Genomic DNA, 18,134 nt, shown 5'->3' with positions numbered 1-18,134 from the left:
GTAGGGTAGAAACTGTTTTGAAACTGGCTGGTGTGTGTGTTCAGGCTTCTGTACATTCTCCCAGATGGTAGCTGTTGTAGAGAAACATTGCCAGGTTGGGATGGATCTTTGACAATGCTGGTGGCCTTTCCTTGACAGCGGGCCTTGTAGATGGATTCTATAGATGGGAGGTTGGACTTTTGATTGCCTGGGCTGAGTTCACCACTCTCTGTAAGTATCTCTGATCTTGAATGATACAGTTGCCATATCAGGTAGAGATACATCCAGACAGAATGCCTGAGGAAGAAGAGACGTTGCTGGGCCTTTGTAACCAGTGTGTCCACATGAAGAGTCCAAGAAAGCTTGTTGTGGATGACCACTCCCAGGAACTTAACACTCTCCACTCATTCCACCTCTGTGCTGTTAATGTTAGGGGGGCATGAGTAATATTCCGCCGAAAGTCAATAGTGAGTTCCTTGGTTTTGCCGGCATTGAGAGCTAGGTTGTTCTCAGTGCACCATTTTTCAAGGTCTTCCACCTCCCATCTGTAGTCTGTTTCATCGCCATCTGAGATTCATGTCATCAATTAACTTGTAAATGGCATTAGTTTGATATTTGGTGACGCAGTCATGGGTATACAGTGAGTACAGTAAGGGGCTGAGTACACACCCCTGGAGAGCTCCAGTATTGAGTGTTAGTGAGGATGAAATATTGTCCCCAATCTTCACTGATTGTGGCCTGTGGGTCAGGAAACTGAGGATCCAGTTGCAGAGAGTGTGGCTTAGTCCGAGACCACTAAGTTTAGGAATCAATCTCGAGAGGATAATAGTGTTGAAGGCTGAACTGTAGTCAATGAGTAGAATTCTTACATAGCTGTTCTTGGTATCAAGATGTTCTAGGGAGGAGTGAAGGGCAAGTGATATGGCATCTGACGTGGATCGGTTGGTCCGATACGCAAATTGGAGTGGGTCAAGAGTAGTGGGGAGGCTGGAGTTGATTAATGCCATGACCAGCCTTTCAAAGCACTTCATGACCACCGAAGTTAGAGCCACTGGGCGGTAGTCATTGAGACATACTGCATGAGCCTTCTGAGGCACAGGGATGATGTTGGCCTCTTGAAACAGGCAAGGACAGTGGCCTGCTGCATTGAGAGGTTGAAGATGTCTGTGAAGACTTCTGCCAGTTGTTCTGAGCATGCTCTGAGTGCACAGCCTGGTACTCCATCTGGTCCCATCGCTTTCCTTGGATTCACATGAAGGAAAACTGATCTGACCTCTGATGCAGTGACTGTTGGGATAGGTTTGTTAGGACTTGTTGGAATAGGTGTTATTTATCCGCTGAAATTCTGCTCAAACCGAGCATAGAAGGCATTGAGACGATCTGGGAGGGATGTGTCATCATCTGCTATCTTGCACTGTTTCTTTTTAGAACCTGTGATGTCATTCAGTCTTTCCCATAGTTGCCGGGTGTCTGTCTGGGTCTCCGGTTTGGATTGGTCTTGGTCTTTGGCTGTCTTAATGATTTCTTTTACACACAGAGAAACAGAGGTATACTCTCCCCTTTAACCTGGCTTCCTGTACAGACACAGATGTACAGAGGTGTACCCTCCCCTTTAATCTGTAGGCACAGGGTATTACAGAGATGTACCCTCCCTTTAACCTGATCTCCTGTGCATACACACAGAGATGACCCAGTGATTCAGTGGTAAGCATTGCTGCCTCACAGTGCCAGGGATTTGGGTTCAATTCAGCCTCGGGTGACTGTGTAGAGTTTGCACATTCTCCCCATGTCTTCGTGGATTTCCTCCGGGTGCTCTGGCTTCCTCCCACAATCCAAAGATGCGCAGGTTAGATAAATTGGCCATGCTAAATTGCCCACAGTGTTCAGGGATGTGTAGGTTAGGTGCATTAATCATGGGTAAATGTAGGATAATAGGGGACAGGAATCAGCCTGGGTGGATTATTCTTTGGGGGGGTGTGTGGTCGGTGTGGACTTGTTAGGCCAAATGGCCTATTTCCACACTGTAGGGATTCAATGAGATATACAGAGGTGTACTCTCCCCTCTAACCTGATTTCCTGTACATACAAAGGTGTACCCTTCCCTTTAACCTGATTTCCTGTATACACACAGTTATACAGAGGTGTACGTTTCTCTTTAACACACAGGGATATACAGAGATATGCCCTCCACTTTAACCTGAATTCCTGTACACTCGGATATACAGAGGTATGCCCTCCCCTTGAACCTGATTTCCTGTACCCACACAGATATACAGAGGCGTACTCACCCCTTTAACTTGATTTGCTGTACACACACAGATATACAGAGATATGCCCTTCGCTTTAACCTGATGTCCTGCACACACTCACACAGATATACAGAGGTGTACACCCCTCTTTAACCTGATTTTCTGTACACACACAGATATACAGAGACGTACTCACCCCTTTAACTTGATTTCCTGTACACACACAGATATGCAGTGGCTTACCCTCCCCTTTTACCTGATTTCCTGCAGACACTCACACAGATATACAGAATGCACCCCTGTCTTGCAGCCGATTTTCTGAACACACACTGATATTCAGATACACCAGACAGATGTGCCCTCCACTTTAACCTGATTTCCTGTACACACACAGATATACAGAGGTTTACCCTCCCTTTAACTTGATTTCTTGTATGTACACAGTGAGAGATACACATTTAGAGGTGTGCCCTCCCCTTTAACCTGATGTCCAGTACACACACAGACATACAAAGCTGTACACTCTTTAAACTGATTTCTTGCATTCACACAGATATATAGAAGTGTACCCTCCCCTTTAACCTGATTTCCTGTGTACACACAGTTATACAGATGTATACCTTCCCCTTGAACCTGATTCCTATACACAGATATACAGATACATCATGTTGGTGTCCCTTCCCCTTTAACGTGATTTCCTGTACACACACAGATATACAGATACACAGAGGTTTACCCTCCCTTTATACTGATTTCCTGTACACACACATCATGCAGTCGCGCCCTCCCCTTTAACCTGATTCCTGTACACACACAGATATACAGAGGTATACTCTCCTCTTTAACCTGATTTCCTGTACACACACACACACAAATATACAGAAGTGCATCTTCCTCCTTAAGCTGATTTTCTGTACACACACACTGATACACAGATACATCACACAGATGTACCCTCCCCTTTAAACTGATTTCATGTACACACACAGATATACAAAGCTTTACCCTCCCTTTAACCTGGTTTCCTATTCGTACAGCGAGGCATACAAATGTATCCCTCTCCTTTAAACTGATTTCATGTACATACAGAGGTGCGCCCTCCCTTTAACCTGATTGCTTGCATACACACAGATTTAAAGAAGTGCACCCTCCCCTTTGACATGATGTTAGATTAGATTAGATTACTTACAGTGTGGAAACAGGCCCTTCGGCCCAACAAGTCCACACCGACCCGCCGAAGCGCAACCCACCCATACTCCTACATTTACCCCTTTAACCTAACACTACGGGCAATTTAGCATGGCCAATTCACCTGACCCGCACATCTTTGGACTGTGGGAGGAAACCGGAGCACCCGGAGGAAACCCACGCAGACACGGGGAGAATGTGCAAACTCCACACAGTCAGTCACCTGAGTCGGGAATTGAACCTGGGTCTACAGGCGCTGTGAGGCAGCAGTGCTAACCACTGGGCCACCGTGCCGCCCACTAAGCTAGAGGTGTACACACTAATGTTCTGTACACACACAGGTATACTGAGCTATGCTCTCCCCTGTACCTGATTTCCTGTACACTCACAGATATACAGAGGTTTACCCTCCCTTTATACTGATTTCCTGTACACAAACAGATATACAGTGCTATGCCCTCCCCTTTAACCTGTTTTCCTGTACAGACACAGATTTACAGTGGTTTACCCTCCCCTTTAACGTGATTTCCTCGACTGATTAGCAAGGTTAGATCTCATGGAATACAGGGAGAACTAGCCATTTGGATACAGAACTGGCTCAAAGGTAGAAGACAGAGGGTGGTGGTGGAGGGTTGTTTTTCAGACTGGAGGCCTGTGACCAGTGGAGTGCCACAAGGATTGGTGCTGGGTCCTCTACTTTTTGTCATTTACATAAATGATTTGGCTGCGAGCATAAGAGGTACAGTTAGTTGCAGATGACACCAAAATTGGAGGTGTAGTGGACAGCGAAGAGGGTTGCCTCAGATTACAACAGGATCTGGACCAGATGCGCCAATGGGCTGAGAAGTGGCAGATGGAGTTTAATTCAGAAAAATGCGAGGTGCTGCATTTTGGGAAAGCAAATCTTAGCAGGACTTATACACTTAATGGTAAGGTCCAAGGGAGTGTTGCTGAACAGAGACCTTGGAGTGCAGGTTCATAGCTCCTTGAAAGTGGAGTCGCAAGTAGATAGGATAGTGTAGAAGGCTTTTGGTATGCTTTCCTTTATTGGTGAGAGTATTGAGTACAGGAGTTGGGAGATCATGTTGCGGTTGTATAGGACATTGGTTAGGCCACTGTTGGAATATTGCATGCAAATCCGGTCTCCTTCCTATCGGAAAGATGTTGTGAAATTTGAAAGGGTTCAGAAAAGATTAACAAGGATGTTGCCAGGGTTGGAGGATTTGAGCTATAGGGAGAGGCTGAACAGGCTGGGGCTGTTTTCCCTGGAGCGTCGGAGACTGAGGGGTGAACTTATAAAGGTTTACAAAATTATGAGGGGCATGGATAGGATAAATAGATAAAGTCTTTTCCCTGGGGTCGGGGAGTCCAGAACGAGAGGGCATAGGTTTAGGGTGAGAGGGGAAAGTATAAAAGAGACCTAAGGGGCAACCTTTTCATGCAAAGGTGGTACGTGTATGGAATGAGCTGCCAGAGGATGTGGTGGAGGCTGGTACAATTGCAACATTTAAGAGGCATTTGGATGGGTATATGAATAGGATGGGTTTGGAGGGATATGGGCCGGATGCTGGCAGGTGGGACTAGATTGGGTTGGGATATCTGGTCGGCATGGATGGGTTGGACCGAAGGGTCTGTTTCCATGCTGTACATCACTATGACTCTATGACACACAGATACACAGAGGTGTACCTTCCCCTTTAACCTGGCTTCCTGTGCACACACATATATAAAGAGATATACCCTTCCCTTATTTAACTCTGAGATCTGCCTGTATTGAGCGCAAGACAAACGTTTTCACTGTGCCTTGGTACACATGACAATAAATTCAATTCAATTCAATTCAATTCAAAACACAGATAAATAGAGGTATGCCCGCTCCTTTAACTTGATTTCCTGTACACACACAGACATAGAGGTGTTCCCTCCCTTTATACTGATTTCCTGTACACACAGAGATGTACAGTAGTCTACTCTCCCCTTGAACATGATTTCCTGTACACACACATAGATACAGTGGGTAAAAACAATGACTGCAGATGCTGGAAACCAGATTTTGGATTAGTGGTGCTGGAAGAGCACAGCAGTTCAGGCAGGATCCGAGGAGCAGCAAAATCGACGTTTCGGGCAAAAGCCCTTCATCAGGAATAAAAGCTGAGAGAGGAGGAAAACTTCTTCAAGGCAGGCATCCTTGCAAGAGGATTTGCAGTAGAGTTAAAATCAACAAGGTAAAAACAATGACTGCAGATGCTGGAAACCAAATTTTGGAGTAGTGGTGCTGGAAGAGCACAGCAGTTCATGCAGCATCCGGGGAAGGCAGGCCCTTGGCACCCCCAACGGCTTTTGCCAGAAACGTCGATTTTGCTGCTCCTCGGATGCTGCCTGAACTGCTGTGCTCTTCCAGCACCACTAATCCAAAAACATATACAGTGGTCTACCCTCCCCTTTAACCTGATATCCTGTACACGCAGATATACAGAGATGTTCCCTCCCTTTATACTGATTTCCTGTACACACACAGAAATACTGAGCTATACCCTCCCCTTTAACCTGATTTCCTGTACACACACAGGTATACAGAAATATACTTTCCCCATTGACATCATTTCCTATATGCAGATATGCAGAGGTATGCCCTCCCCTTGTGTCTTATTTCCTGTACACAAACAGATATACAGAGGTGTACCCTCCCCTTTAACCTGATTTCCTGTACACACACAGATATACAGAGGTGTACCCTCCCCTTTAACCTGATTTCCTGTACACACACAGATATACAGAGGTGTACCCTCCCCTTTAACCTGATTTCCTGCACACACACAGATATACAGACACATGCTGCAGGTGTCCCCTCCCCTTTAACCTGATTTCCTGTCGGCTCAGCCAGGCCCCGCCCCCCTCCTTGCCCCTTTAACACCAACATGGCGCCGCTGCCTGTTCTCCTGGAGTCGGGGGCAGCGTCTGGTCCGGGGCCCCGTCAGAAAATAACCGACAGAGTGATTTAAAAATAAAACCCATCAAATTAAACCTGGGAATAATATCCCCGGGCGGAGAGGGAGAGGAGCCGGCGTTCGAGGGAAATGATACATAAATCCTGGGCAGGAAATAATAATTAAAGTTATTATTAATGATGATAATTATAATGTAATTGTCGGGTGTTTTTTTTTAAAACAAAACAAGTAAAGTACGATTGAGGAACAGGGGCTGGTGGGTGTTTTGGGGCTGGGCTCCTTTTAATCATCATTTACAAGTCAGACAAACTATTTAAGAATTAATTTGCATATTGTTTCCCCCCCCCCCCCCCCCTCCCAAAAAAAGAAGAGAGAGAAGATAAATAGTGTAGTGCAGGGAGAGGGGAAGGGCTGTGTGAGGGTTGTGGTGAACATTGTCCTTGGAGTTTCCCCTCCCTAAAGGCTGGAGAAGGTGAGTCTGTTTCCTGGCAGCCCAGAACTGCCAGCTTTTATTTTTCCCTTTTAACAATATTTTGTCGTAAGTTGCATTCTCAATATCTGTACCAACTGAGTGTTCGTTTTCGCGCTGTCCTTTCTTTTCAATGACCTGTCTTTTCTCATTCCTTCCCCCCCCCCCCCAAGCTGTGATATTTGATTTACCTTTTATGTAGGATCTGTCTGCGTTGTGTTGGGAGAGAGATGGTGGGGTGTTCTTGCACATGGAGGGGTGAGGCTGGGGTCGGGTTGGTCCTGCCCCGCGTTCCCCAAGGTCAGGAGCCGACCTGCCGGGGAAGGCTGGAAACTACCCAGTCAGCTGCTGCCTCTTGCCAAAGCGCTTCGCTGGCGGGCCACTGCTGTACTCTACCGCCCCTCAAAAGAAATCTCAGTTTTGTGTGTACCCAGAGGCTCCCTGGGTTTGAGGGTTCTGCTGATTCGCAACTTGCCCATCGAGGGGACCAAAGACCCCTGCCAGTGCTGATGTCCTGTAGGAAACGTGGACGGATTGATGTGCACAGCAAGGTCTTGCAATTAGAAGAAAGCGAGGGCTGCGGGTACTGGAGATCAGAGGTGAAGAGTGCGGCGTTGGGAAAGCACAGCGGGTCAGGCAGCATCCGAGGAGCAGGAACTTTTAGATTAGATTAGATTACATTACAGTGTGGAAACAGGCCCTTCGGCCCAACAACACCACCCCGCCGAAGCGCAACCCACCCATACCCCTACATTTACCCCTTACCTAACACTACGGGCAATTTAGCATGGCCAATTCACCTGACCTGCACATCTTTGGACTGTGGGAGGAAACCGGAGCACCCGGAGGAAACCCACGCAGACACGGGGAGAATGTGCAAACTCCACACAGTCAGGAATTGAACCCGGGTCTCTGGCGCTGTGAGGCAGCAGCAGTGCTAACCACTGTGCCACCGTGCTGCCCTAAAACATTGACATTGACATTTTGGGCATCAGCTCTCAATCAGGAATGAGGGGGTGGCCCAAGGGGGCTAAGAGATAAATGGAAGAAGGGTGGGGTGGGGAGGTAACTAGGAATGCAATAGGAAGGTGATGGTGATAGGTTGGAGCGGATAGGTGGGAAGATAGATGGATAGGTGGGACAGTTCAAGAAGGTGGAGCTGAGTTGATGGGTTGAATCTAGGGTGAGCTGGAGGAAGGGGAAATGTGGAAACTGGTGAAAGCCACCTTGATCCCGTGTGGTTGTAGGGTCCTAAGGCAGAAGATGAGTGGTTCTTCCTCCAGACGTCAGGTGGCTAGAGTTTGGTGGTGGGAGAGTCCCAGGACTTGCATATCCTTGGCCATGCAATTAACAAACACTAAAGCACCTGCCATTTATGAAGTTTTGTGTGGGTGAACTGTTATCCCGAGGGCCAGGAGAATTGCTTTGCCTCCCATTTGAAATAGGGCGGTGGGGCTTTTTATGTTACCTAAGTTCAGGTTTAACAGGTCATCCTATAAGCTACACTTCAGCTCTACTTTGGAATGTCAGCCTTCATTTTGAATCGACTCCTCTGGCTTTTTAGGGAAACTTTCGAAGTATGAATCTGTCTTGGCTATAAAGCATGTAGATTTAGCATTGTAGTTGGGTGATTTGAAGAAAGGAGAAAGTGAGGTCTGCAGATGCTGGAGATCAGAGCTGAAAATGTGTTGCTGGAAAAGCGTAGCAGGTCAGGCAGCATCCAGGGAACAGGAGAATCGACGTTTCGGGCATAAGCCCTTCTTCAGGATTTGAAGAAAGGCAGATGCTCTGAAGTCAGAGACCTCTTGGTCATGGTGAACTTAGGAGTTCTTGTGGCAAGCTGCCATTGAGCCAGGGTGATCAGGTTTGAGTCTTGTCTGCTCCAGAGGTGTTAAAGAACATCTCTGCACAGGTTGATTAGAAAATATCACTGACTGAGTAGATATGCAATCTTCTTTTAAAAGTTATTTGAAAACTTTAGGTTGCAGTGGTCAGTCAATTGCTTTAAAAAACTCAGTTAATCGGAGAGAGCCAGCATGGAACCCTGAAGAGTAGGTCATGCCTGTCAAGTCTCAGGTTTTTGAAGCGGTGACAAAGGTAGTGGATATAGTTAAGGCAATTGGATTTTTAAAAATAGACTTCGAGAAGGCTTTTGACTAAGTTCCACACAAAGGACTGTTAGCTAAGGTGGAAGCTCATAGAATTGAAGGCAAATTACCGGCACAGATAGGAAATTGGCCAAATGGCAGGAAAAAGCGAGTTGGAATAATGGGTAAGCACTCCCATTAGCGGGACATGATTAGTAAGGATCCTGTAGGGATCTGTGTTGGGGCTTCTGTTATTCATTCACTAATTGGATAATTAGTATATTAAGTCAAATATCCAAATTTACTATTATTGAGTACAGGAGTTGGGAGGTCATGTTGCGACTGTACAGGTAATTGGTTAGGCTACTGTTGGAATATTGTGTGCAATTCTGGTCTCCTTCCTATCGGAAAGATGTTGTGAAACTTGAGAGGGTTCAGAAAAGATTTACAAGGATGTTGCCAGGGTTGGAGGATTTGAGCTATAGGGAGAGGCTGAACAGGCAGGGGCTATTTTGCCTGGAGCGTCAGAGGCTGAGGGGTGACTTATAGAGGTTTACAAAATTATGACGGGCATGGATAGGATAAATAGACAAAGTCTTTTCCCTGGCGTGGGGAAGTCCAGAACTAGAGGGCATAGGTTTAGGGTGAGAGAGAAAAGATATAAAAGAGATGTAAGGGGCAACTTTTTCACGCAGAGGGTGGTGCATGAATGGAATGAGCTGTCAGAGGAAGTGATGGAGGCTGGTACAATTGCAACATTTAAGAAGCATTTGGATGGGTATATGAATAGGAAGGGTTTGGAGGGATATGTTCGAGGAGAAAGTGAGGACTGTAGATGCTGGAGATCAGCTGAAAATGTGTTGCTGGAAAAGCGCAGCAGGTCAGGCAGCATCCAAGGAACAGGAGAATTGACGTTTCGGGCATAAGCCCTTCTTCAGGAATAAGCCATACCTGAAGAAGGGCTTATGCCTGAAACGTCGATTTTCCTGTTCCTTGGATGTTGCCTGACCTGCTGCGCTTTTCCAGCAACACATTTTCAGCTTGGAGGGATATGTGGCAGGTGGGACTAGATTGGGTTTGAATATCTGATCGGCATGGACAAGTTGGACCGAAGGGTCTGTTTCCGTGCTGTACATTTCTATGACTCTACGTATAATTGGGTAACATTGTAGATAGTGTTGATGACAGTGTAAAATACAACAGGAGATTGATAGATTAGGTGAATGGACAAAGCTGTGACAGATGGATTTTAATATGAAAGCGTGACAGTTTTTAGTTTTTACATATTCATGTATTTTTTTAGAAGGCACAAAGTTAAATTCAAATGAGACTTAAGGATTCAAGGCATATCTCTTCAAAACGCTATGATCATGTGCAGGAAATAGTAAAGTCTAATGCATTACTGGCCTTCATAACCAAACGACAGGAGCATAAGTGAGGTGAGAGTGACAGCCTTGACATCAAGACCACATTTGATCAGTGTGACATAAAAGCAAAACTGGAATCGATGAGTATTAGGGCAACCTCACCACTGGTTGGATTTATACCTGGCATATCGAAGGATGGTTGTGGTTGGTCAATCATCTCAGCTCGAGGACATCTCTGTGGGAGTTCCTCAGGATACTGTTCTTGGTGCAACATCTTCGACTGTTTCATCAGTGACTTTGCCTCCATCGTAAAGTCAGAAGTGGGAATGTGCAATCATCAACAAACAATGTTCAGCACCATTCTCAGCTCCTCAGGTACTGAACCAGTCCATGTTCAAATGCAACAAGGTCTGGACAACATCCAGAACTTGGGCTGACAGGTGGCAAGTAACATTCATGACACCGAAATGCCAGGCAATGACCATCTTCAATAACAGATAATCTAACCACCACTCCTTGACATTCAATGGTGTTACCAGCACTGAATCCCCCACCATTAACATTCTTGGGGTTACCATTGATCAGAAGCTGAACTGGACCTGACACACAAACATAGTGGCTACAAGAGCAGGTCAGAGACCAGGAATACTGTGGCAGGTAACTCACCACCTGATTCTCCATTTTCCTGGATGGGTGCAGCTCCAACAACACTTAAGAGGCTTGACATCATCCAGAACAAAGCAGCCCATTTGATTGGCACTGCATCCCCTCTCAGTCGCAGCAGTGTGTACTTTCTACAAGATGCTCTGCAAAAAATCACCAAAGGTCCAAAGGCAGTACCTCCCAAACCAAGGACCCTTTCATCTGGAAGGACAAGGGCAGCAGATACATGGGAACACCATCACCTGCAGGTTCACCTCCAAACCATTCCCCATCCAGACTTGAAAATGTATCGCCATTCCTTCACTGTCTCTGGGTCAAAATCTTTGAATTCCCTCACTCCACATTAAGGGTCAAGCCGCAGCACATGGACTGCAGAGGTTGAAGGAGGCAGTTCACCGCAATCTTCTCGAGGGAACTAGGTGCTGGCCAGTAAGTGGTGCTCACATCCCATAAATTAATTTATAAAAAAAGGATGCAGATGTTATCCTCCATTTATACAAAACCCTAGGATTGTGAACACCACACCTTAGGAAGGATGTTTGACCTTGGACAGAGTTCAACACAGGTCTACAAGGGTTGTACGTGGTCTTTTGGGGTTATGTTATGAGGCACGATGACATAAATTAAGCCTTTATTCTCTAGAATTTAGAAGGTTAAAGAGTGGCCTAATGGAGGCTTTCAGGATATTAACCCAGAAAGACAGGGTAGTCAGCGTAGTCTAAGAAATTGGGCCAAGCCATTCTGGAGAAATGTTAGCACGTTTACACCCAACAAGTAGTGGAGGTTGGTAGATGTCTTCCTCAAATGATGTTCGATGCTAATTCAATTGTTAAATTTAAGTCTGAGAGACACTAATTTTTATTAAGGAAGGGTATTGAGCGAATGTACCCATATTGAGTGGCAGAGCATGCTCAGGGGCTGAATGGCCTGTTGCTATATTCCTGTTACTATGCTGCAGACTTTCTGTTCCTGAGCTATATCTTTTTTTGGAAACGCCATGTTGGCCAGTCCTTTAAGAAGGACATTCTGTTCAACAAAATGCTAATTTTTTTTACAAAATGTGCTTTTTTTTGCAAAGTGTGCTACAAGAGGTTAGCCCAGACAGTGCCTGCAATGGTGTGAAACATTTATTTTTCAAAATCTAATTAGGCCGTACAAAAGCTGATGTAGTCCAAAAGCAACCCTTGCCCTGCCACCCTGCAGTTACCCTTCAACCTTTTTGGAGGTTGCCTGAGGGAAAAATCGATAGCTTTTCACAGTCATGGAGCTTTTCAAGTTTTGCCACTGTTCATGGATTTGGTTCGAGTGAAATATCATTTTTGAATAAACAGTGAACATTTTGTTTTAAAGATGACATTGAATATGAAATGTATGAAATCTTACGGAGTGCAATATTGTCATGCAGCTTTATGTGAAATCTTTTTGATTAGTTGTGGGACAAATTGTTTACTGCCAAGGCTGATGTTTATTGCCTATGCCTGATTTCTCTTTGGAATGAGGCAGTGAGCCATCACTGCAGTCCTCATAGTGAAAGTGCTTTGAGGGAGGGAGTTCTGGGATTCTGGCCCAGCAACAGTGAAGCAATTGGGGATGTTCTGCCAGGTCAGGATTGCAATGAATTTGCAGGTTCTCATCAATCTGCTTTCATTGTCATTATACGAAGTAGCGTTTGCAGGTTTGGGAGATGCTGTCGAAGCACTCTTAGTGAGTTGCTGCTGTGTAGTTCTTAGATGATTGAGAAAGTACCTAATTTTGTTACAGCTGTCATCTTTGTTATTGTGTAAAGTTGTGACAGGAGAAAGTAATGAGGATATAACAATAGACTTGGCTAAAAAATAACTTTGGATTATAATGCATCTTATCATAGAGTATGCCATGAGTTGTTATTTGTGTGCACTTTTTTCAAATAATATGCTGCAGTACCTCAATTAGTGTTGACTCTTTGATAAGCTCATCTTGTGAGAATCCTGTTTCTGTCATGAGTTTCTTCCTTTATATTGTGAAGTTGTTTCCACTGGCTGGGGAATCTAGAGCACTGGCACAATCTCAGGATAAGGAGTTGATCCTTTCAGATTGTGAACTGGGAAAATGTCTTCACTCAAAGGGCTGTGAATGTTTGGAATTGTTAATCTCAAAGGGTTGTTGTGAATGCTTCATTGTTGGTTATTCTTTAAAGCAGAATTTTGATCTGTCAGGCAATCGAGTTGTGTGGAGCTGAAACTCCAGGGTCAAACATGATTATTGAACGGTGGAACCAGCTTGGGGGTGGCTAAGTGACCTGCTCCTATTTCTTGTGTTATGACTTGTTTGACTGAGTTAAATTCAACCTTATTATTCTAGTCCTTGGACATAATCAGTATTATTGTGAGTTATTCTTGGACTGCACCTGACAAAGGAGCAAAGCTCCGAAAGCTTGTGATTTTGAATAAGCCTTGTGACCTTGTCCACTCCAGTACAACAGTGGCACCTCCACTCCGTAGACTTGAGAAGAGTGTGACCACTTGTCTTACGGAAACTGTTACATTGTTTTCTTCCCATATGTTTGCATGTGTCAGCATTAGATTTTTTATTGAATGCAAATTCAATCTGCCATGGTAGAATTTGAATCTGATTCCTCAGAACATCACCTAGGCCTCTAGATCAATGGTCTAGCAATAAAATCACAAGGTCATTGCCTCCCTCTCTCCCTCTTATTTATTCAATTATCAGAGAAGCTCAAAAAAATATTTCTAACATATAGAATGTTGCTGAACAGTGATAAACATGTCCACGAGTGGCATTAACAAGAACTTTGCCAATTAACTGGTTAACTTCACTTCTCAAGTTTTACCATTATTTCACACTAGGCTACAAGCTCTTCTGTAACAGCTTAGAATATCAAAATAACTGGTTAAAAACAATGCTAAAATGGATGAGGTGATCATTTATAATTGCTGCTTGTGGGATCTTGTATACAAATTGGCTGCCTCATTTCCGACATTTCAACAGTAACTACACTTCAAATGGATTTAATTGGCTGTGGACAATTTGTCATGTGATGATAGGAAGTTCATCATTGGCATGCTATCTGTATTGAGACATCAACCATGCAGCAGTTGCTTCTGAGAAATTAGATACCACAAAGCAAATTCAGCCCTTCTGTACAAAATGGCTGTTATTTTATTGCTCCCAGATGTGCACCTGTTCCTGTCGAGTAACATACAAAAAAATGCTGCTTCGTAGTTCTCCACTACTGAGTATTATGTAGCATTAAAAAGATGTAAAGTACAAGTGCACAGTATTCCTTTCATTTTCGTTATTTGGCTAAAGTACAAATAATACCTCTGATAGTCCTCCTTATTGTAAATAAAGTCTGAGGATAATTACTACCACAATACCTCTATCTTTCAGTGACTGTTTCTGTAACAAAGATTTGATTATAAATTCACATAGTGCTTGTGGGTAACATCAGAGTTCTTGCATTCTTCTTAAATTAATTACTATAGTGTGTAATGTTTGTTTATGACACATCTTTATCATCGACAATATCATATTGCTGCAATTAGTTTCTCTTTACCTGTGTCCTGACAATTTTTTGTTTTTTTTTTTGCAGGGATGTAGAAGGTAGAGGGTGGTGGTAGAGTGTTGTTTTTCAGACAGGAGGCCTGTGACCAGTGGAGTGCCACAAGGATCGGTGCTGGGCCCAATATTTTTCATCATTTATATAAATGATTTGGATGTGAGCATAAGACGTATATTTAATAACTTTGCAGATGACACCAAAATTGGAGGTGCAGAGGACAGTGAAGAAGGTTACCTCCAATTACAATGGGATCTAGATCAGGTGGGCCAATGGGCTGAGGAGTGGCAGATGATTTTTAATTTGGATAAATGTGAGGCGCTGCATTTTGGAATAGCAAATCTTAGCAAGACTTATACACTTAATGATAGGGTCCTTGGGAGTGTTGCTGAACAAAGAGACCTTGGAGTGCAGGTTCATAGCCCCTTGAAGGTGGAGTCGCAAGTAGATAGAAAGGATAGTGAAGAAAGCGTTTTATATACTTTCCTTTATTGGACAGCGTATTGAGTTGGGAGGTCATGTTGCGGCTGTACAGGACATTGGTTAGGCCACTGTTGGAATATTGCATGCAAATCCGGTCTCCCTCCTATCGGAAAGATGTTGTGAAATTTGAAAGGGTTCAGAAAAGATTAACAAGGATGTTGCCAGGATTGGAGGATTTGAGCTATAGGGAGAGGTTGAACAGGCTTGGGCTGTTTTCCTTGGAGCGTCAGAGGTTGAGGGGTGACCTTAAAGAGGTTTACAAAATTGAGGGGCATGGATAGAATAAATAGACAAAGTCTTTTCCCTGGGGTGGGGGGAGTCCAGAACTAGATGGCATAGGTTTAGGGTGATAGGGGAAAGATATAAAAGAAACCGAAGGGCAACTACTTCCTACAGAAGGTGGTAGGTGCATGGAATGAGCTGCCAGAGGATGAGATGGAGGCTAGTACAATTGCAGCATTTAAAAGGCATCTGGATGAGTATTTGAGCATGAAGGGTTTGGAGGGATATCGGCTGGATGGTGGCAAGTGGGGCTAGATTAGGTGGGATATTTGGTCGGCATGGACGAGTTGGACCGAAGGGTCTGTTTCCATGCTGTACATCTCTATGACTCCATAACTGTAATACTGAGTAATTAAGGAGCAGGATGCACAGCTCATAAATATGACAAAATGCATTTTCTGATTGTTTGCTGCAAGAGCGTATGGAGCTGTCTCAATCCATCTGGATTTGGTGGATATGGTCTGACATTGTTGAAGTACTCTCAGTCATCACTCCTGTTGAATACTGTTGCATTCTTAGTGAGAAGTTCACAGGCTAGCTAATGCGTGAAATACCAAACTCTGCACAGTTTTGAGTACCTTTTTTAAGGAAGGAGATCTTTACCATTTTCAAGGGAATGCAGTGAGAATTTATTGGATTTATTCCTGGGATAAAGAAATTTCCAATGGAGAGAGATTGACAAGGCTATCCCTAAATTCCCCAGAGAATACAAGAATGAGAGAGGATCTTATTGAAGTGCATAAGAGGTTTTGACTGTGAAGATGTTGAAATATTTATCCTCTCTCAAGAGCTTAGACAAGCTTGGGGATGAGAGGGGAATACTTAATAATCTCAGAATCAGGGGTCATCTATGTAGAACTTCATTCACACAATTGCTCATATTTTTCACCCCAAAAGTAGGGTGCTCAGTCAATGCGCATTGTCAAGGCAGAGGTTAATCGATGTTGAGGCATTGATATAGGTTTAGAGATATTTCAGGACACTGGATTTGAGGTAGTAAATCTGCTCATTCTAATACATGGCAGAGCAGACTGGAAAGACCAAATGACCACCCACTGCTCCTTTTTCTCATGATCTTATGGGACAAAAACACAATGTAAATGTGTCAGAATGTGATCTGAATCTATACTTTTATTCATTCTTGACGCAAAAACCTAGGAAATACAACCACAGCATCTAACGTTGTCTTAAATTAGTTACTTTGCCTGGAAGATCAATTCATGGATTAAATTGCATTCATGTGAGGAATAATGAATGTTGTTCACCATATTAATCCTAAACCTTTACTATTTCATCTGCTGTTGAGGTTTTAACAACAGAATTGCAACCTGGGCATTCTTAAGCCCACAGAAAGGGTAGTCGACTTTTAATCCTAACATTGGGAAATGCGGACTGATATGAAGGAAATAACGGATGAATAGTCCATTGTGAATCAGCATGCATTCAATCTAAACATAGTGAAACTAATGGAGCTGTAGCAGCTGAGCTGTGTCTCAGAGTCATGTGCATAAAGACAGTAATAAGGTGGAGGAGGAGAACAGGTTTTGAAACATAGAATATCAGAGTAGAAGTATGGCAGGGCATGCCTAACGGGCTGAATGAGGTTCAGTATAATCATGCCTGATCATCCGACTCGGTGTCCTCTACTTGCTTTCTCTCCATACCTTTTTGATCCCTTTAGCCTGAAGAATTAGAACTACTTCTCTCTTGAAAACAGTCTGTATTTTGGCCTTGAACACCTTTCTGCTTCAGGGATATTCCACCAGCTCACCACTCTCTGGTTAAAGACATTTCATCTTATTTCAGTCCTAAATGGCCTACCCAAGTGCTTGCAATATGCCACCTGGTTTTGAATTCCTTGGTCATTCGGAACATCCTTCCTGTTTTTACCCTTTCGAATTTTACAGGTTTCTTTGAGATGTCCCTGCTTTCTTCTAAATTCCACTGACTATAGCCTTAACTAATCTGATCTTTCTTCATATGTCAGTCCTGCTATTCCAGGAATCAGTCTGGTTAACCTTTGTTACACTTCCTCCATTGGCATAGCATCCCTTTTGTATAAGGAGACCAGAACTGCACACAGTACTCCAGAAGTAATCTCAGCAAAGCTCTGTACAATTGCAGCAAGGCATCCTGGCGCTTATATTCAACATGATTTTTATAAATACAGTCGACTTTAATTTATAAACTGCTTTACTATATTCTGAACCACTATTGAGAGGAAGTAGTCATTAATATAAATGATTTGGATGTGAGCACAGGAGGTATGATTAGAAAGTTTGCAGAACAATACCAACAGTGCAGGTGTAGTGAACAGTGAAGAAGGTTACTTCCCATTACAACAGGATCTTGATCAGATGGGCCAATGGGCTGAGGAGTGGCAGATGGAGTTTATTTTAGATAAATGTGAAGTTCTGCATTTTGGAAAGGCAAATCAAGGCAGGACTTATACACCCTAATGGAAATTCCTGGGGAGTGTTGCTGAACAAAGAGACTTTGGTGTGCAGGTTCATAATTCCTTGAAAGTGGAGTCACAGGTAGACATGATAGTGAAAAGGGTGTTTGGTATGCTTTTTATTGGTCAGTGTATTGCATATAGGAGTTGCGAGGTCATGTTGCAATTGTACAGGATGTCGCTTTGGCCAATTTTGGAATACTCAGTTCAGGTTTAGACTCCTTGCTATAGGGGAGTGAAACATGAAAAGGTTCAGAAAACATTTATGAGGGGGTTGTCAGGATTGGAGGATTTGAACTATAGGGAGATGCTGAATAGGCTGGGGCTATTTTCCATGGAGTATCAGAGGCTGATACTTCTAGAAGTTTATAAAATCATGAGGGGCATGGATAGGGTGAATAGCCA

The 18,134-nt window shown here is 43.9% G+C and overlaps 1 protein-coding gene across 4 annotated transcripts in view; it reads left to right on the top strand.

The window, feature by feature from the left end:
- The first annotated feature begins 6,338 nt into the window (after positions 1-6,338).
- Positions 6,339-18,134, top strand: part of LOC122553665 (putative pre-mRNA-splicing factor ATP-dependent RNA helicase DHX32) — a 129,435-nt gene continuing 117,639 nt past the window's right edge. For 2 of the 4 annotated variants that reach the window (XM_087991720.1, XM_087991717.1), the window contains exons 1-2: positions 6,339-6,836; positions 14,543-14,668. The gene's annotated coding sequence lies outside the window, so the exon portion shown is untranslated. The other 2 variants (XM_043697856.2, XM_087991726.1) reach the window with 2 other exon arrangements.

Source organism: Chiloscyllium plagiosum, unplaced genomic scaffold, assembly GCF_037043375.1.
Source record: "Chiloscyllium plagiosum isolate Xiang-an unplaced genomic scaffold, Cpla_swu_hap1 HiC_scaffold_1, whole genome shotgun sequence".
In the NCBI taxonomy this organism is placed as follows: domain Eukaryota; kingdom Metazoa; phylum Chordata; class Chondrichthyes; order Orectolobiformes; family Hemiscylliidae; genus Chiloscyllium; species Chiloscyllium plagiosum.
Note: the sequence above shows the minus strand (reverse complement) of the source record. Positions and strands in the feature narration are given on the sequence as shown.